The sequence below is a fragment of the Periplaneta americana genome, chromosome 1 (assembly GCF_040183065.1).
Source record: "Periplaneta americana isolate PAMFEO1 chromosome 1, P.americana_PAMFEO1_priV1, whole genome shotgun sequence".
In the NCBI taxonomy this organism is placed as follows: domain Eukaryota; kingdom Metazoa; phylum Arthropoda; class Insecta; order Blattodea; family Blattidae; genus Periplaneta; species Periplaneta americana.
In genome coordinates, this window is record NC_091117.1 from 58,040,216 (window position 1) to 58,062,661 (window position 22,446).

A 22,446-nucleotide genomic window follows, 5' to 3' on the forward strand; every position below is an offset into this window, starting at 1 on the left:
GAGATCACATCCAATCCCTTCTTCGTAAGGCCAACGGGCTGATAGTTAGACACTACCCCATTCTGGCGGTCTTAACTCCTGACAACCTGAGGGTAGGACTTACCATGTATAAGGCCCTCATTCGCTCTGTCATTACCTATGCCGCACCCGCATGGGGGTTTGCGGCAGTGTCCCATCTCCGTAAACTCCAAGTTGTCCAAAACCAGGTGATTCGACTCATTACCCATCTCCCCCGAGTCGCCTCGAGAAGAAAGTTCCATGATGAACTAGAGTTGCCAACCATAGACGAGTTCATTGCTCGACTGGCTAGGAACCTGTATGCGGAAGCTCGTGCTAACCCCAACCCGCTCATATCTGGCCTCGGCCAGTATGATCCTAGGTTACGGCGTAGACACCAGACAGGTCCATTAGCTATATTATTGAGACAGGAGGACAGGGAGGCTGGCGTTACTCCCAGGTTTTGGTAGCCACGACTCAACTCCATGAGACTCCTTGGATAGTGCAACCGCTGTAAAATGACCTTGTCTTAACTGGGCTAAACAAAATCCCTCCATAACATTACCTACTTTTGTTGATCGATGGAAATCTAATATAGCCAATTGGCTAGTATATATCCATCGATTCATAGAGTCATTCAACCTAAGAGCCAACTGGCTAGTCTCTGATATTGAGACAACTCATCCTGCCTAAGGTTTTTCCGTGGTTTTCCTAAGGCGCTAAGACAAATGTCGGGATGAGCCCTAAAAGAAATGGGCCACGGACCTGCACTCATATCCCCATGAATCTCCCTAATTAACAATTACATCTCTCCCCCCTCTTCGCAATTGAGCCATCATATAGCCAAATGGCTGGTCTCGAAATTGAGACATATCAACAAGGCTCATGACCTCCTACATAATAGCCAAATTGGCTAGTCTCTTATATGAGACAACTCATCCTGCCTAAGGTATTCCGTGGTTTTCCTCAGGCGTAAGATAAATGTCGGGATGAGCCCTATAAGAAATGGGCCACGGACCTATATGCCCTTCCCCATATATATTCCACCTTTATTATAAATTATGTATGCCCTAGTTCAGATAATATTAATAGTCTATTAAACATACGAGGTCACTCAATAAGTCGCAAATTGAAAGGACAGGGACCTCTCAAATTGCAGCTTAGATTTCACGGCGCTTCTTCCGACCGCCTTCACCTGCTTTGTCATCGAACAACAGATGACGGCGTCTTGCCATCCTAACGGCAAACACCAGCCAACTCCTCCTCGCCCCGTTCCGTGATCAATTGATCAATCTCAGCCCCCCTCGCGTATGTGGTACCTAAGAGGTTACGTCCAATTTCGGCTTCCCCTTCAAAATTATCTAGAGCTCCTTCAGGGGAGCAGCGTAACCCGGAGTGAGACTAGTGGCCAACAGGCTTGGAGCTCACATATCTAGTTTTGTACAGCCCCCAACCCCTTGCAAGGACGCGTTTTGCGTACCTTTTAAATTTTCCTCCCAATTCTCCTTCGATTTTTCGATTTTTTCGAGCTGACAGCAGTTAGTTAGTAGCAGTTGTTGTAGTCGTTGGACAGCAAGCCAGCCAGTCTTGTGTAGCAGTGAAGCCAGCTTCGAGACCGGAGTTCGACTTGAGTGTGTCCGCAGCTGTGTGAGCGTCCTGACCATTGGACTGTCGCCGTAAGTCCGGAGTTCGAGTGCAGTGGAATGCAGTTGGGGGACCTGAGTTCGAAGTTCAGTGGACTGTCCTGAAGGTCTGGGGTTCTTGAGTGACTGAGCTAGAAGAACTAGCCAAGGCAAACGAACTGTGAACTGAAAACTGACAGTTTTGTTTTGTAAATAGTGCTTTGTGAACATTAGCTGAGATTAGTAGTTCATTGTTGTTTTCAGTAATCCAAGTGAATTGTCATTGTCGTCTGTGGAGTGCAATAACGAATACTCAGTTGCTTTGTGGAGTGGAAATCCCATTGTTGACGGGAGCATTTAAAGTGAATTATAAAAAGTGATTATTGTTGTGAGAATCAAAACTACGTTATTGTTTGAAATAAAGTTACATTCTTGTTTTGTATAAAAGTTACAATACTGTATCATAGTGATACTATGACCATAAAGACAAGAACAATGTAGCAAAACAATAAGCTATGACTATTTCGTTTATATGACGTCATTCCATTTTCGACCAATGAAGTGTAATGAAATTTTGAATTCCAACCAATCACAGTCACACTTTGCGATAATTTTTGCAGCTAGATTTATCACTATCAATTTATCGCATGGTCGTTCTTTTGTTTAGTCGTTGTCGCCAACTGTTTTCCCGTAAATTGATGATCATGAATACATTAAGTTGCAACTACACGGTTAAACTTCTTTCAACTTTAAAGCAATGAATGAAAGATTGATATTTAATATTAATTAATATATTTACGCAGTGAAGACGACGTTCAAAACCGCGCACCATGTAGACACAAAATCTTCATGCATCTTAATTGAACGTACCTTTTAAACTTGATTCTTTCAATATTCTTCCCAGATTGCACGCAGACGCGATTGAAATATTGAACTGTGTAGATGCAGCTTTAGTTCCGTTACACACTACAGCGAGAATGCATTTGTCGAGCTATAAAAAGCTTTCGTGTAGCAGTGATTGTGAGAAACGGTCGAAATAAGGCACAGCTGAGATTGTTCCTGCTCCCACAGATGAGGTAACCTATAATTGTAGGCTATAAAATTTGTATTTTGTGAATGAAATTAAACAATTAATAGAAAGTCAGATGTTCAAATTTATGTAATGTCATCGCATATATATCCCAAAGACCTTGTATAGTCATAATAAGGTCTTTGATCAAACTGTCTTCCGTATGGCGTAATACAATTCGTGTTTTAATTATCTATGCAGAAATGGCTTCACTGTGTAGCAACATGTCTCGCTGTGAATACATAAGCATTGGTATATAGCTGTCCCCACTGTTACTGTTAAATTAAATTATGATTTCAGAAGATAAAGAAAATATATTTGTTATAATAATAAGAGAAAAGTTCAGTACATGTAATTAACAGTGTAAAACCTGTATTTCACTTTTCGCAATTGGAATTATTGAATAACATCGAATTTCTTTATTGCAGTAATCGATATTCATCTACGAGTATTTCAACTTCACAATGTCTGAATAGGTTAAGTATTCGTTAATATACAATTATTAACATTTTGTGATCGAATTTTAGGGATATATTATTTACATTTTTATTTTATTCACGAATAGTCCTAATAAATGTTACTCGAGGTCTGAGATTTCCCAGATAATTCCACGAGCGAAGCGAGTGGATTTATCAGCAAATCTCAGACCTCTCGTGACATTACTACAGATAAAATGCATCATAAATGTGAATATGAAGAGAGTGAGTTAAAAACAGGATTACATGAAATAACTGTACAATCACGATATATTGGACTGATAATCGCTTGAAATCGTACAAAACTGTGATTCAGTATGGTTGTAATGATTAATAAAACCATACGAAGTCCAAATATTAAAATTTCCATAAACATACATTGAATGGAAGACTTGAACATGTTGTATACAGCATGAATACATGAAACAACATAGTTAAATCGGGTAAAGTTTTGCAGCAGTCATCACGACGCAAAATGTGAGTGGCGAATTAAAAACTGTAATTCATTCATTCATTCATTCATTCATTCATTCATTTTATTCCATAGATCTTACATGAGCAATGAAGCTTTAAGATGTGGAACATGTCAACATTTTACAATATTACAATTACAATTTTTACAAATTTTTATAGTTTTACAATTTAGTAATTTTCTACAATTTTTACAATTTTGTACAATTTTTTTTACATTTTTTTACATTTTTTTACATTTTGGCGAGATGTAGTGAGATGAGATGAGGTCCGAGGATTCGCCAAAATATTACCCGGCATTTGCCTTTTCGGTGGGGGAAACCTCGGAAAAACACAACCAGGTAATCAAATCAAAGGGGGTAATCAAATCAAAGGGGTTGATGCCAAGGACTCGCCATAGACCATCCGGCTTCAGTCGCACGGCTGGGGAAAACCTCCGAAGAAACCAAAGTCCAAAGGGGGATCCAACCCAAGCCCGAACGCAGCTCCGGATCAGCAGCCCAGCGAGTCCGTCGACTGAGCTACATCGATGGCTCTACTAAAAGTATACAATACATAGCCAATCAGATTATTAAATTTACAGACGCAAACGATCATTCATAAGTTGAGCTATATTATAATACAAAACAATTTAATTAAATTTAAGGCATAAACAATTCAACCAGTTGTGATATACAGAAATTGATCATACATATCATGCAAACTACTTCAAATTACAAACACAAACAATTTATCAGTAGAGCTATACAGATTACTATTCAATTTAAAGCATATACAATTCATCGGCCAAAACTATACAAATATATACAATACAAAGTAGCATACTTTCATTAAGCTATACAAATTTGTGCAATTAATATCAAGTAGATTAATTCAATTTATAATCATAAACAATTCATCAGTTGAGCTATACCTATTACCATTCAATTTACAGTAGGTCTATATACAATTCATCAGTAGAGCTACACAGACTAGTAATCATTTTAAGAACATATACAATTCATCAGCCAAACTATACAAACATATACAATCAAATTATTTCAATTAACAAACTTATTATAAGCTTAAACAATTCATCAGTTGACCTATACAGTATACTGAATCAATAAAAACGTTTAAGTGAAAAAGAATGCAAAATATACGGAGCAAAATAGAGATATTATCCAATAAGTAAAAAAGATTTACAAAATTTGATCCAACTATGAAGCATCAGATCACAGTATAGAGAACATACAGTAGCGACAACTCTTGTCGGCACCTTATGTTGTTGGTACTAAAATCAAGCTCAGTGAGGTCTAGTTCTCAATGAATCCAACTATGTCGCTAGTATCGGCAGAGCTAACAGCTGAGTTTAACGATCAGCTGTTCAGACATTTTAAACCACTGTGGTTAAACTTTCATATGAAATTTTGTATTAATTGTTGTACTCCTTTGTCCTATAGCGATTTGTGTCTTATAATGTACGTCTAATGAATTTTTTTTTCTTTTAAAATTACATATAACATTCCAGTGTTCATGATTGAAATAAAATAATATATTATTAGTGAAGTGCTTACCGTTTTATTCTGTGTCATAATATCCATTGCATTTCGTCTTGGATCACAATATGTTGTAAAATACATACACCAGGCAAACCTTTAATAAATAAACAAGAATTCGGGTAACTTGTAATAATTAAAAATGTGTGTTCAGTGTATACCAGTATCTGAAGTACTAATTGTAGGCCTAACTACGTACCTAGATATACAAAGTGGGTCTAACAATTATCTACCTCAACTATTATATGTAACTACGTAATATTTAGTCCAAAACACAATTTACAGTAATAATACCAAAATATATACGACAATTTCAGTGTTCATCAACGAAATTAAATAAACTATTAGCTAAGTGCTTATGTTTTATTCTGTATCTTCATATGCATTGCATTTCGTCTTGGATCACAATATGTTGCAAAATACATACACCAGGGAAATTGTCTTTACACTGGTATGTCGATTTGATTTTTTTCTGTATGAATTATTGTAATTGGAGAAATACTTGTGTCTCTTTTCCCAAGCGAGGAGATGTTCCGTAAGTTGTCAATAAATTATTAAAAAATGTTTGTGGAAACTGACTTATGCCACTTTTCCCAAGCACAAGTTATTTAACGACGCTGTTTCAACTACTAGGTTTTTTTAGCATCGATGGGATTGGTGATAGCGAGGTGGCATTTGATAAGAGGAGGACAAAGACAAGGATTCGCCATTTATTACCTGAATTCGCCTTACAGTACGGAAACCTCGGAAAAAACCCAACGAGGTAATTAGTCCAAGCGGGGATCGAACCAGCGCCCAAGCGTAACTCCGAATTTAACTGTTTCAGTTTGCGATTCATAATATGAAGAATACACCAAGTAGCTTAGGTTAATTTCGTTTCACTTATTAGACAGCAGTGAGTAAGAATACGAAGGTTGTATGTTAATGAAAAACAAATGTTGTGAAGTGGCGAAATAAGTTTTTTGTAAACAGTCAGTCATGGGATTTTATCTTGTCACAATGCTCTGTAGTTTTTTTTTTTATTTAGAGAGTGTTTTTGTAGTAATTGTTGACGTTCATGTTCGCACTTCACCGCAACGGACGCCATGATGTACTATGATGTACTTGGATCACTTCTACCAACATAAGCCTCAAACAGTGATTTGAACGTTAGCGTCAATTAGTGAATATTTTCATGATGATTCCATACGGAAATAATTACTTTATGGTTGTATTGCCATTCCTTTGCCTCATGTCTTTCAAATTGTTAAAAGATGGGTAATAAATGTTTTCAGTTAATATTAAATTATGCCAGGCCTGTCGTAGACGGAGATCCAGCTGGTGGAGGTTCCAGATAATACACCCGGTTTCGTGACATGCGCACTCAGAATTTGTTCCCACGAAATGGCTTAGGTGTCTTTATTGTACTCTATACAGTGATCAGATTTTTGCAAGGGAAGGGATCCAGACGGCGGTGTACAAAACACAACACAAGAACTACAACAAAATACAACAAACAAAAACAAATTACACACCAATACAAAACAAATAAAATGACATAATCCGTACTTTATTTCACTAAGGGCGATTGTCACAATTCTGAGGTTTTCAAGAAAGGCAAAAATGAAATGAAATTGATTGTGGACTACCGCCTTATGAACATGAACATGGATGGGCAACTTGTGCTCCCAAAGTGCTAAAAAACCTTGAAAGAGAGAAAAGCAGACGGAGCCAGCCGCAGCAGTTACAAGTTGTGTGTAGTTTCGCTGCAAAAACCACGGTGCGCTCTGGCGGCTCATGTAGGTGATCGTGATATTTATTCCATGATTTGAATTTCAGAATGACGCATGACACAATAATTATAGTAATTTTAGACAGACTATACCTGAACACATAACAAAATTATATTATTTTCTAGCTTTGTAAATTAGTTTAGTACTGAAAACAAAAACTGAATACCTTTTCGAGTTACAACAAATGTAGCTGCAACACATTTATTATTACACTATTTGTTAATATTTCTTATTATATGTCTTATTTGAAACGTAGAACGCTAGAATTTACAACTCTTTATACATTAAAGAGTATTCCTCTATTCTCAGAAAGGTAATAGTCTGTATTCGCAAACAATAACAAATTCAAGGAAGTATTTTTTACATGTCACGGCAGATGAAATAAGCTTATTTCTGAGTTCTTTCTTTACTTTGAGAGCTTTTACACTTCTTTTTTGTATTTAACTCTGCATCAAGCACATATAGTATATATGGAAGCAAAGAGTATATTTGGAAATTCTGACTTAATAATAATAATAATAATAATAATAATAATAATAATAATAATAATAATGATTTATTTTAGCTGGCAGAGTTAAGGCCGTAAGGCCTTCTCTTCCACATAACCAGCAAAAAGTGTATATACATATGCATGAACTTACAAAGAATTCAACAATTTGATTTAGATGAGAGTTACATGTATACAAGAGTTATTTACGAATTAAACAACAAAATACTATGAACTATTAATTAAACACTGAAATAAACTGGGTAGCAGAATTAAACTAAAATACATAGAATGTTAATATATTTCAAATTATATTAGATAATAGAAAGAGATTATTATGAGACAATTTTGAAAATGCAGCACAATCAGGATGATGTCTAAAGAAAAAAAGCAACAGTGTAGTCAGTAATATTTTAAATCAGTATGATTGGAGTGAAATGCTAATAAGGTTATCTTTTAAGCTGTTCTTAAAGGTGTTTGTTGTCTTGCAGCCCCTAATACTTTGTGACAAGGAATTCCATTGACGCGAGGTGGATATTGTAAAAGATGAGGAATAACAAGATGTTCTATGAAGAGGTATATTTAGCGTGCCACAGATAAGTGATCTGGTATTTACGTCGTGGTTAGAGTATAGATAAGAGAAAAGAGACGAAAGGTAATTTGGTGTTGAGGTGTGCAGAATTCGAAAGAGTAAAGACAAAGAGTGTAAAGTTCTGCGTTCTTTAAGTCGGAGCCACGAGAGACTTGCGAAGGACGGTGATATGTGATCATATCGTCGGATGTTGCACACGTATCTGATGCACATATTCTGAGCTCGCTGTAACTTGACTGACAGTTCAGAACTTAGATCACTTAACAAAACGTCACAATAATCGACTTAGGCAACATTACGAACAGTTCGATTCCTGATTTTGCTGGAATCTGAGTGGCGTGCTGTTCTGTAGATTTATTAATTCAAGCTATAAATTTTGAGGATTTTCTATCGGCGTAAGCCAAAAATATTTCAGAAAAATTTCGATTCCTTGTTAATTGTCACTGTTTCTCCAAACTTAGCAGTGAATTCTGCTGTAGATCTTGAAGTAGGGTCTTATATTTGATAAGAAGATTTTCTTATCACTCTTCAAGATAGTTTATGGTCAAAGAAAGTGAAGTTATCTATGTTCTACATGATACTACCACATTTAAAATTTATCCATAAATGTTCTTAGCTAGTCGATTATATGTCGTGCAATTCTGTAACTCGCACGCACAACGTGTTAATGATATTTGATATCAGTCTCACCTTGTTTATATCCCAGTTTTACCTTTAGCTGTTCTAAAGCAGATGCAGACACTATTTCTTTACTAAATCCTTCACTGTTTATTTGTAACATAAAATGTCATGCGTAAGAAAGTGTAATAGAATACAAGCTTTACCTCTCTTCTTAATAAAAAAAATTCTCTTTTAACTCGTAACTAAAGGGAAATGATCTGGGAACTATATTGTTTTTTACTTAAAACGAGCCGCCACTTACTGCAGACGCAATTGAACTTGTCTTGAAAGAACCGCACACAGACAGTACAGCTAGTACAGAGTCCGTTCTACCTGCATTGAGATTGTGTTGACACTTTGAGAGCACGAGTTGCCCACCCATGAACATGATGAAAACCATAAAGGTGATTGTCCATGTTATCTAGATGGCTGTCCATGAAATAGCATAATTTTGAATTCTGAAGTTGGAAGTGCACATTCGCTCTTAATGCCCCAACAATGATATTGACTTCAAGAGATTCCCGTAAACTATTGGGAGTTGAACTATCAGCGTTTGCGATCTAATAGAGAAGCGTTTTCTTGTTAAGAATAAAATATAGCAAAAATGGATACCCGCCCTTAATGAAATAAGTTACGGAATTACAAAACAGGGTTACAACTTACAAACAATAATACTAATGCGAAACAAAAACACAAATACAGAATCACAACATGAACACAACTCGCAACACAAATACAAAAATATAGCGGAAATAAGGACTTTACAAAACATTAAATCATTTTTAGCACTAAAATATAGAGATTAAGCTGTACTTGTTAAGCTGACATAAATCTTGACCAGTTTTAACACTTACGAAACACCTAAACAATTCGAACATTTACACTAAGCTTACGCCTACTTATTTCCAAAACTTTTCGCTGCACCAAACACTGCTATTAAACACAAACGATGCAGCAATGCAGAAAAAACAAACAGAACACAGGGAAATGGTAAAAAAAATTCTCTAACATGGACAGTAGACAGCATGTCTGAGTAATTTTATCTTTTCGGATCGGACAGAAGTGAAGATTGAATGTACAGTACGTAAGATACTCTTTTGTCCCGCGCCGTGGCGTCGTGGTCTAAGGCATCCTGCCTAGGACTCGCGTTACGGAATGCGCGCTGGTTCGAGTCATCACGGGGGAAGAAATTTTCTCATGAAATTTCGGCCAGTGTATGGGACCGGTGCCCACCCAGCATCGTGATGCACTTGGGGAGCTACGATAGGTAGCGAAATCCGGTTGCGAATGTCAGCTATAACGGCTGGGGGGATCATCGTGCTAACCACACGATACCTCCATTCTGGTTGGATGATCGTCCACCTCTGCTTCGGCATGTGGGTGTGAGGCCAGCAGCCGACTGGTCGGTCTAGGCCCTCCACGGGCTGTAGTGCCACAGATTATTAAGGTATTCTTTTATAGAGTAGGTATAGAATTATTCCAACATGAGTTACTAGTACGAAGGACGAAACTGGTAATTGGAATTAGGTGCAATAATCTATAGTGCGATAATATGCACAAAAAAACTGTAGTCTGTATCGAAATGAACGGCCACTATTTTAAAAATGTGTTTAAATATCCATATTATGGTTATTTTTCAATTTAACTTCATTCCCTATATTGTACGTTAATATGCTGTACAAAATATAATATACACTGCATAATGAATATGTCCGAATGGATAGCTCAGTTCGTGAGTAAAACCACTTACTGTTAATACTATACTGTATTTTGATTAAAGAAAAACCTAGTGAAAATTATCAAACTCAAAATCGCGATATTTCCTAGTTTACGTAAATGAATGGACTACTTTTCTTCCCTCATATACCTAGTAAAGTGATTTGTTTGTATTTTACGCAATGTCATCGAACTCCAGTCGTGGAAGGGGGTAGAAAACGGTGTTTCCGATTCTCAACCCTTAATTCAAAAGGTATAGCCAGGTTAGAAATGTTAGTAAAAATGAAATGATTCCCTGTAGAAACAATAATTATCTTAATTGCGTGTGCGCACTTATAAATAATTTAGTAACTCTCATGGAAATTAACTTGGATTCTTTCATAGAAGACATGAAATATGCATGAAAACTCACACGGAATGTTTCGTGTTCTACTGGACTGTATAAAGCGAGTACAAATCGTTATTCCTATGGTACAAATTAAAAGGAGTAGTTTCCATGTCAACAGAAAACAACATTGAGACCTGTATTGATATTTATTATAATCCACTGTACGTATTACGAATGAAACTTTCTAATATTGCAGGATTTATTTTAATCTTGCATTTAGATAAAATACGCGTCTCCATCAATGTTTCGGATAATAATATTGCTGATTTAGTAATAGTTTCTTCCATTATTATTATTATTATTATTATTATTATTATTATTATTATTATGATTATTATTATTATTATTTGTATATTTATTATCAGCATCATTATTTCTGCTATAGCGGTACTTGAATTTTGGTAGTAACCTAATACAATTTTTTTCTACGATAGTACGTAAAGTTGCATTTTATCCATTGTTATTAGTGCTTAAGGTGAACTTTTAAAACATTAGTGCGTAAAAAACTAAGTAATCACTTTACGCACTGCCAAAGAAAATGTAATATTCAATGTACAACTTCATTCGATAAGAAATTAATGCGTTATCTCGATCTTTCACAATGTAAATATACACGTAACACAAATAAGTAACGAATTTAACATTCATATTTACTGGGGCTAAGAATTGTATGGCATTATTGTGACGAAGCCTATCACTATGTTTAATGACTTAATAAATTGATATGATATATTATTATGATGTACCGAAGTACATGATATTTCCATGCAGATATTCTACGTCATCATATGATGATGAAAGATAAGTAGAACGGAGAAAAATTCTCTCCGGCACCGTGATTTGAACCCGGGTTTTCAGTTCTACGTGCTGACGCTCTATCCACTAAGCCACGCCGGATTCCCATCCCGATGTCGGATCGAATCCTCTCAGATTAAGTTCCACTTCTTGGGTTCCCTTTAGTGGCCTACCCTCATGCACAAATCCCGGCCATTTAGTCACTCATAACGAGTGCACCTCTGCACATATGTGGACATTATCCCACTGTCATACATCTATGACGCAGTGTATGAGGGTAGGCCACTAGAGGGAACCCAAGAGGTGGAACTTAATCTGAGAGGATTCGATCCGACATCGGGATGGGAAGCCGGTGTGGCTTAGTGTATAGAGCGTTAGCACGTAGAGCTGAAAACCCGGGTTCAAATCCCGGTGCGGTGCCGGAGAGAATTTTTCTTTGTTCCTCTCATCTTTCATCATTAATAAATTGAATTAAAAATTACATTGCGCTTCATGCAACTCTGACTTTAGGTACCGGTACGTAATTGCGTTAGAGTGTGGGATTTCAGCGTGTTTCGTTCAGCAGTGAACTTTAGTTGATCGGTTACATTACGACCGAATACTGCTATTCGTAACAGGCAACAGTCAACGTCCTGTAAAGAAGAACAATAGCAAGATGCCGAGGGCGAAATTTGTGACAATTTCAAATGAGGAAATTTGTAATAATGATACAGATTTTGAGATAAATAATGATTGTGTAAAATATTTAAAATATTCCCCCATTTTTTCTGCAGAAGTGGAACGAAGCTTCTCCAGGTATAAGGCTGTGTTTTCTAGCAACAGGCAATAATTCACTTTTGAAAATTTGAAAATGTGGTTTGTTACTGCAACAATATATGAAATGAAAAATTATATAAAACAGAAACATAAGACACTATCATATTAACACAGTGAAATAATAAGGCTGATACTTGTCAATGTCATATTAGGTGTATTTTCTACAGACATAAAATAGCATGTAGTCAATGATATTGTGACGAACCGAACACAATTCGAACATTATGTATATTTAGCTCTATATAAAATTTATGACAATTTCAAATGAGGAAATTTATAATTATAATACAGATTTTGAGGTAGATTATGCTTGTGTAAAATGTTTCAAATATGTCGTCTTTGTTTCTGCAGAAGTAGAACGAAGTTTTTCTAGATGTAAGACAATTTTTTTCTAGCAACAGCCAATCATTCTCCTTTGAAAATTTGAACATGTGATATTATGGATATTTAGCTCTATATAAAATTTGTGACAATTTCAAATGTGGAAATGTATAATAATAATAATAATAATAATAATAATAATAATAATAATAATACAGATATTGAGGTAGATAATGCTTGTGTAAAATATTTCAAATATGTCGTCTTTGTTTCTGCAGAAGTGGAACGAAGTTTTTCTAGATGTAAGACTGTGTTTTTCTAGCAACAGGCAAGCATTCTCCTTTGAAAATTTGAAAATGTGATTTGTTATTCACTGCAACAGTATAGGAAATTAAAAATTATGTAAAAGAAAAACGTAATACGCTATCATATTAACATAGTGAAATAATAAGGGTGATACTTGTCAATGTTATATTAGGTGTATTTTCTACAGACAAAAAATAAAATGTCTTTAAAATGGTGCAATTATTCTTTAACAAAGAAAATGTCTTTGAATTTTCGTTTAGCAGATAGTTGTGTTTCGAAGGCAAAGGAATAAGCAAAAATACTGTAACTAAATGTAATAAAAGAATAAGAAAAGGGTAGAGAGAAGAAAATAGAAAATAAATCGAGCATAGTGGCGTAAGCTAACGCCACACAGTTGATAAAGCTTAGTAAAATAACCAGTTAAAACATGCATTTAAATTACTGCTCCCTGTTTACTTCATTTGAGCCTTTCTCCAGGAAAGAAACTTAACAAACCACTCACCGATAAACATCACAAAACTAACAACATATCCCAGAAATAAGGCATGCAACGCAGGGATCAAGTGGAAAAAAGAAAAAAAAAAAACAAAGTATAAGTCGTCAGTCACGTTATCCACTTCTTGACTTCGACGTTCTGTATGGCTTCTAAATCGAATTTCAAAATTCATAACGTCCAAGTAATGATCAATTCAGCCACCTTTCAAACTCCGCCTTGTGTAAAAGTTTAATTGATCCAAATATCTGCACCTTTTGGAAGCAGAAATATTATGGATGTGCCTACCACAGTCTGGTTCAGCCTGCACAAAACTTTGTTCTCATCTTCAAATCCAAGAAGGCTTGTCAAATAGCCCGTGTATAAATTTGAAGCAATTCCAGTTATATCGCGCCAAATTACTCTTCAAGGAACGACCACTCATATAAATTGAGGGAAAGAAGACAGAGGACGGACACTGGAAAGTTTTCTTTTCTCAGTCGTACTATCAAGGGACTGGAATGCTTTACCTGCAGACTTACTAAAGGCTTTACCAACAACCAAAAACGTATTTAAAAATAGGCTTAAGTACTTTACTAATAGACTGTAATTATACACAGTACGTAAAGGATGTAAATGATATTTTGTTATTGAAGTGTTGTATCAGTGAAGAATTGTGTTTGTCAGTGAAGTGTGTTGTGTCAGTGAAACGTGTTCCTGTCAGGGAAGCTTTATAGTTTATAGTGGCAGTGCAAAGTATTTGAACAGTGAAATGTTTTTGACGTGTTAGTGAAATCAGGATAGAATCAGTGAAATGTGTCGTAGTTCCATTGAAGTGAGTGAGTTGACAGCGAAATGAGTGTAATGTTGAAAGGTACTTGTGCAGATATGAACATATCATACTCGTGAGTTTTAGTTCGAACTTAGATTTAAGATACAAATTAGATTTATTTTAAATGTGTTTTTAAGTGATCGTGCTTCATTTAATTTAGGATATTCCCTATTATTATTATTATTATTATTATTATTATTATTATTATTATTATTATTATTATAAATTATTGTTAGTATTAATTATTTGTATTAATTATTGGTATTATTATTAACTGTATTTTTATTTAATAAGTTTATTATTGTCATTATTGAGTGTAGTTAGTTACCACTGCCACCGGGTATATACCCATTGCAGTGTGAATAAATACATACATACATATAGGCTATCATACGCCGTAAACACTTAAGCCTTGGTTTTTCTGAACCGACGCATGCGACGTGCGTGATGCGAAGCCCGCCTCGCACAAATCTGGACAACACGTGAGATAGTGAGTGGTTTCTATAGTTGCGAGGTGCGCAGACCTCGCATCTCGCAGTTATAGAAACCACTCACTATCTCTCATGTAGTCCGGATTTGTGCGAGGCGGGCCCCGCTTCTCGCACGTCGCTTGCGTCGGTTCAGAAAAACCAAGGCTTTAATAAGATCGGTGCGCACTGCACGCGCCTGGAGTAAAGGAATCTGTTGATCTCTGTGTAATCCATGCTCTCTGCTGCCATATCTATCGCTGAGCTGTAAGCGAACTTTAAATCTGATTGTAATATTTCGTCGAGTGTTTCAATTTTCTTTTCGTATCCTGGTTCAAAGAGGAAGGAAATGAAAAATGCTTGAAACAAAGCATTCATAACGAGGCAATAAAACACGTAAAGAAGAAAAACGAGTCTTAATTTCCAAGTATTTGGCATATTTGTAACTGAGACTCCTACAAAAATAGCCCCAGCATTGTAGAAGCTTAAATTGATGTTTCTGTAATCAACTGAATCAATATAGTTATGTTGGACGTTGTTATTTGCTGCATACCAGAATACACAACTCGTTGAAACGTACACCAGAGCCATTGTCAACCACACAGAAAAAGCAATTATTTTGTCCATTCTTGGGGATGATGCTGGGCAAGGAACTAACATAGCACAGTCCAGTATAATAGTCACGCAGCTTGAGTTTTGATGGTGCTAGGAACAATTGACTGTGCCGGTATTATTTCGCATTGTCTGTAATAAGACGATATTAGCGATCCTAGTGGTTAGCAACTATCTATGGATGCATATTTACTACGTATTGAGCTTCGTAATACTAGACTGTGATGATTAGTGACCCGTATCTGATTGGAATTGATGGTTCATAGTTAGATGATATTAGAACAGGTAGCAAAGCTATGGTTCCAATTAATATACCTGATTCTCTAGCCACTAAGCCAACTATTGCTGTAAGCAGCCGTGCCGAAAACGTCATCGTGCGCCGAGCCACTGTGTAACCTGCAACGTGCATAACACCTATGGAGGGAGGCGGACACGCGAAGAGGAAGTGAAGCAACTGTCTAACTTACTAACGGATTTTTATTTTCCTTGCGTCAAGCACTTAAATATAATTTTATATAGTACAAGGCTACAAACTAATGTTTAGTACGTGTAACGAAGAAATAAAATGAACAAGAAAACATAGGACACATTATCACAACCTAAAATTAACTGTCTTCAGAATGTCTCTGAGACAGAGTTTCAAAATCAGGAATTACGTCACTTACTGCCAGTCGTAGTTGATCACGAAGGTATTTGTCTATCGGTCGTAATCTAAATTAGGTTTATATTATTTTCATTGTTGAAAATAATTTTTCACAAACGTAAGTTGTAGCGAACATGGCTTCAACAGAGCAAGCGAAAGAACGAAGCTTCGGATATATATTTTTCGGCAAAATTTGAAAAGTTCAACATATGTCAAGTCCTTACATCTAGCTTTCATTGTAACATCACATTGTAAATCTGTGAGTTTAAATTGAAGACCTAACCGCATTATTCGTACATCTGCTGAAAAAGGATCGAAATAATAATAATAATAATAATAATAATAATAATAATAATAATAATAGTAATAATAAATTTTTTGATTATAGTTTAATTTTACTGTATAGGGTATTTTATTAATTTATAACAGTAGATTTATGTTGTACCTTGTGTATCATAATAATAATGATAATAATAATAACAATAATAATAACAATAATAATATTATTATTACTATTATTATTATTATTATTATTATTATTAATATTATTATTACTTAACCTTTTAATGTGTCATGAGTAACATGTAGTACGGTATAATGCCGTTTTATGCTATACAACCGTTTCCTCGTAATACTTGTGAACAAATCATACATTTAATATTCTCACCACATTGGCAGCAAAAAAATACGTCCTCCCATCCTACTTGAAACTTTCGTTTCTGTAGAGGTACATGGTTTCGAGAGAGACATTGCGACGATACAGACAAATAGAAATGGAACGGAGTTTGGCTCCAGTGAGTGAGAGGGTGGGGGTTGGCGGAGGTAGTAAGCAAGAGAAATGCACAGCTATCATTGCGAGTCACAATGTGCTCGTGAGTCGCATTTTCACCACGGCTGTTATGCAGTTACCTAATTCATCCTTCTATCCAGAAATAAATAAGTAGCTATAAATTCTCTTTTAAAATAAAATTAATGCCATTTGCTCTTAATCTCGACTTTTAATTATTATTCGAGAACATATTTTCAGTCCAATAGCAAAGTATTAGCCTATATCGGTATCCGTTATCAATTCTTATTGAGTGTAAAATTAATTGATATTGTGCACTTCTAGAGTTTTGTTTGAATTTTACGAATTAAAATGAATAAAACTTCCTTCTATTTGTAAATACCTTTGTTAATGTAATGTTAATTGCGTTATAATTATCACTTGAACAATTAATTACCACACATAAACGAACTGTAGCAAGAGACACAAAATAAGAAGAAGAGGTTTTGAAACGTACATTTAAAACTATCATCTACGTGTCGGATCTGTCTGTATTATGTAGGAAGGTAGATGCACACATTTTAATTAATGACTGTATCCAGTTATTTGTTTATATGCTTCTTATATACGTCACGTTTTGATGAATGCTACCACCACTCAGAATATATGTTATTTTTTAATGATTATATGAGGAGTGTAGTTGCAAAATCAGATACCGGTAATCACTTTTTTTCGAAATGAGTTAATGTGATATTTCATATCTTCATATTTATTTATTTATTTATTTAGTATTGTATTGTATTCATTAACATTCCATGGTATCCATACATCCTTTTAGCTAGAATATGGAACAAGTCAAAAAACTTAATACTATTATAAAATATTAATTTATTGTCACAGTATAGATGAAATATATACAGACGAGATTTACAATATAGTCTACTAGTACAGCACAAAGTTTTAGTATCAATTTCATGAAGTGTTATTGAATGTCATGAATTCACCTACAGAATAGAAGGCGTGAGAAATTTGGTACTTCTTTAAATTGGCTCTAAATAATTTTATGTTTTGAGTTTCATTTTTTATATCGATAGGGAGGCTATTAAAAATTTTTACTGCCATATAACACACTCCTTTTTGATAGCACGATAGACTTGCCGATGGAGTATGAAAGTCATTTTTTTGACGTGTACTTATGCTATGAACTGTTGAATTAGTTACAACGTTTTCACGATTACATACGAGGAAGATTATTAATGAAAAGATATACTGACAAGCCATGGACATTATTTGTAGAATTTGGAAAATAGTCCTATACGATTCCCTAGATTTGGCATCTACTATTATTCTAATTACTCTTTTTTGTAATAGAAATATATTGTTACTATCTGTGGAATTTCCCCAGAATATTATTCCAAAACGCATTACCTAATGAAAGTATGCAAAGTATATTGTTTTTAAGGTATTGATATTTACTATCTTTTGCATAGATCTAATAGCAAAACAAGCTAATAATTGTAACATAAAATATAATATCAGAAAAACTACATGATTCTACTATTATGATTCTACAACTGCTATAGCTCCAAAGCCAGATACATTACATGGATTTGTATGATGAAAAATAGTATTGGTTGCAAATCCTTGGTTCCTTGCAAACGTTTTTCATTCACACTGAAAGATTATGTTTTAGTCTGACTTTGCAACTGAACACCTCATATCGAGACTTTTTCGATTCAGTTTTTTATTGTCACATTTCAAGTTCACTGTTATGAGAGCCTTTCTATCCAAAAAAAAAAAAAAAAAAAAAAAGACGTGAGAATAATTTAAATTTTAGCACTCTACAATATTTTTCTATAAATTTCTTAAAGATCTAATGATTCTGGCGCAACCAACAAGCAACAATGTATTCAATAATGAATACAAAGAAACTAACAACACACCCGAAAATTAGCGCAACAAATGCTGACATCAGATGGGACACAGAAAACACAAAGTACAACTCACTCGTACCATGGACATTTTTGTTTTTATGACTTTTTAATCTTATTTGAAACGTCATTACGTCCCAGTAACGATGAACTAAACCTCCTTCCAGACTTAGTCTCAATAAATGGTTCAATTGGTTCAAGTATCTGCTACCTTTAGGAAGTAGAAACACAAAGCCTGACGAAACTATTTGTTCGTTCAGCGTGCACAATACTTTACTCTCGTCTTCAAAGCCGAGAGAGCTCGCCAAAAAGCTGGCATATTCTCTTGAAACAATTCCAGTTAAGTCCCTTTTGTATATTATGCGTTCTACACAATATCTAATGTCGCTACAGTCTATGGAACGGGAAGATTCGAATCTCTGAACTTCTCTATAATCCATGCTCCTTGCTGTCACCTCAACGGCTGAATTGGAACCGTACTTTAAGTCAGATTTCAATACCTCGTCAAGTGTTTCCATTTCCTTTCCATATCCAGGCTCGACTAGGTAGGAAGTGAAGAATGCTTGGAACACTGTGATCATAACGAAAGAATAACACACGTAAAGCAGAAAAACCAGTCTTGTTTTCCAAGCATTTGGCATCTCTGTAACTGACACTCCTAGAAAAATAGCCCATGTGTTATAGAAACTCAAACTGATATTCCTGTAACTAAAGGAATTTTTTGTTTTATGTGAAGGACTTAAATTTGTTGTAAACCAGTACACACAACTTACAGAAATGTAAATAACAGTCATTGTTAACCACACAGTCGCAGAGAATGTTGTAATCACCTTCTCTAATCTTACAGATAATGCCGGGCAAGGAACGAACCATGATACAGAGTCAAATATGTATTGAATGGACGGTTCGTATTCGGACGATATAACAGCTGGTATCAACGGTATAGTTCCAAGTAATATATCTGTTTCTCCACTCACTAAACTGCCTGCTACCGTAAGGAAATTTATTACGGTAAGCGTTAATACAGGTGGAAGAAAAACTGGTGTCAAATTCATTTTCTGGATGGGTGGCAGAAGATGTTCTACTGAAAGTCCTCCTATTTTTAAAGGATCATCTTTTTCAATTTGTGTATAATTATCTCGCAAATTAATGAATGGATCAATGCCAATGCTAGCCACTTTGAAAGGACAGCCTTGATAATTCTTAGGAGTCTTTGTAGGAAAGAGGGTAACTTCTTGTGAAGATAGTGGATGTTTATTCCGCCGATATTGATGCAGCAGCACGACTTCTTTCACCTTCCCACAGTTACCAGACTCATAAGGGAACCCGGTGTACAAGTCTATTATCACTTTACTCCCATCATCATTATCATCATCACTTTTATTTGACTGATCATTTTCTTGATTTGAGACTACAACTAAATTGTTGATAATGTTATAATACGACCACATTTCTGTGTATATCTCGAGGGCAAGATCTTGTGGAGTGCGGGTGTCTGGATCCGTCACCACCACAACGAACCTCGCCCTCGGTTCCCACTGAACTCCTTCACTATTCTTCAGCGAATCCAGTTGATTTCGAAGGGAGTCCATAATGTCACCGTTCTCTTCTTCGGGCCAAAGAAATAGTATGTATCCCCATATTACCTCCCCAGAGGGATTTATTGTTTCGTCTCGTGGTTGAATTTGATACGGCATATAGTTAATGCTGCTAATCTTCTGCAATAACAAATTTACCTTGTTGATAGCATCCTTATTGGAATAAATGTTCTTGAGGCCTCGTTTTTGTACAATGTCAAGTTTCTCAGGTATAGATATTAGCACTGACCTGAAATGGAGGAAATTGGTGTTCACAATACTCTCAATGCATAAAACAAGTGTCTCTTCATTCATATTGCACACACTGTAATCTCTGTCAAGACAGCAGGCTCTGTGGAGCATTCCGCATAAGAAGATGAAGAGAAATACCGTCATTGTTATGCACATGTTCATGAATACTATAATTGAAAGTTTAGTCTATGCGACAATTAAAAATTGGCACTGGAATAAAGTCTGACTTGATTACACTTTTGTCGTTGGCTTTTGATACGTTTCACATTCTTTTAAGAACGAACTTGGGTAACAGTGTTCTGTGTTCACAGAAATATGGAAGTCGTACTAATACCGACTGGCGATAGACTATAGAAGCGAGACAATCCTTTTCGTGACCAGTATTATTGTTAAAACCGTCACGCGTTCATCATTGTAATACATTATTACTTCATCCATACTAACGTAATTTATGAGAAAGTTATAGAGAGTGGTTGGCGCCCATTCTATAATAAGATTGCTTCGTTTGCCGGTACACGTCATTTTGTTAGGCGTACATAATTTCCCGAGTGCTTGATAAAAGAATTTTGTTTCTTTGTTTACCACGAAAATATACCTCTTCCAACTCGCACCTGTATGATGATTATAACTTCTCTCTTTGTATACGGACGTCCTTGATCTATGAGACTGTAGAGCGTTCGGAATTTATAAAATACCATTGGATATACAGGCGTATTTTTAGCGGACATTCTCCTCTTCATTTTATAACTAAAATAATTTATTTGCTAAGTATTTTCTAACGTATGGAGTGGAAGTGAAATAACTCTGTACATTTTCAGAGCGAGTAACTCATGTTGCATGTAACAAAGAAGTGTAATACTATATTGATGGAAAGTTCAGAGTTTTCTCAGAAATGTTTTCCAAAATGCGTAACACTCCTCTTATTGGGCAACCATTGCTAGTAGAATCGTTATTTTTGTCCATTTTTTAGGAAAACTAATCAAGAATCATTTACCCCTCTGATGTACGTATTTCAATAGCGTCAACGGTTTTTATGTAATTTTATTTAAAACCACTAATTTCAAGCGACTGAATGACGCGACTGCAACGTTGTAGCCAGAGAGGAAGGTGGGAGGTAGTTCACCTAGGGAGACAGACCTGAGTTCGTTGATTACTTACATCTGTGTTACAAGAAGAAACAGGAGTATGTTGTATTGTATTTATTAACATTCCATTGTATTCGTACATTGCTTCACAGCTAGAATATGAAAGAAATAAAAAACTTAATACTACTATTAAGTCTTAATGTATAGTCACAATCTAATTGAAATATATGCAGAAGAGTTTTACAGGACAACACGAAGTTTTAGTATCAATTTCATGAAGCATTGTTTAATGTACTTCTTTAATTTGGCAGTGTTTTTGTCACTTTTACATTTATTTTACGCAATTTATATGTAATGTTGTCTAATATTGACAGTTGAAAATACAGGTTCAAATATCCTCAACTATTCCCTGCAATATTACACGCTTGAGCGTCTTACTTAAGGCATTTTTACCTCTGCAATGAATCTTCAATCAGCCATAAAGATGTAGTTATTTAAATAATAATACTAGTAAGAGCAGTGATCGATAAGACTACTCACTATGACTGCGTCCCGGTTTTTACTTTCTAGAGGAAGAGGACAGAGGATGCGTTACTACTGTCATCCTCTGAGGAGTTAGTGCTGAGAGGAATGCGGTTCCGGCTAGTCTAGCGCGATACTGGAGTGGGAGGGAACAGTGACAGGCCAGTCTGGAAGGAAGTATAATCATACTGAAAACATTCGCCCAATTTAGAAAAATTTAATGGATGTATATATTCATATGCGGATGATACAGTAGTTATT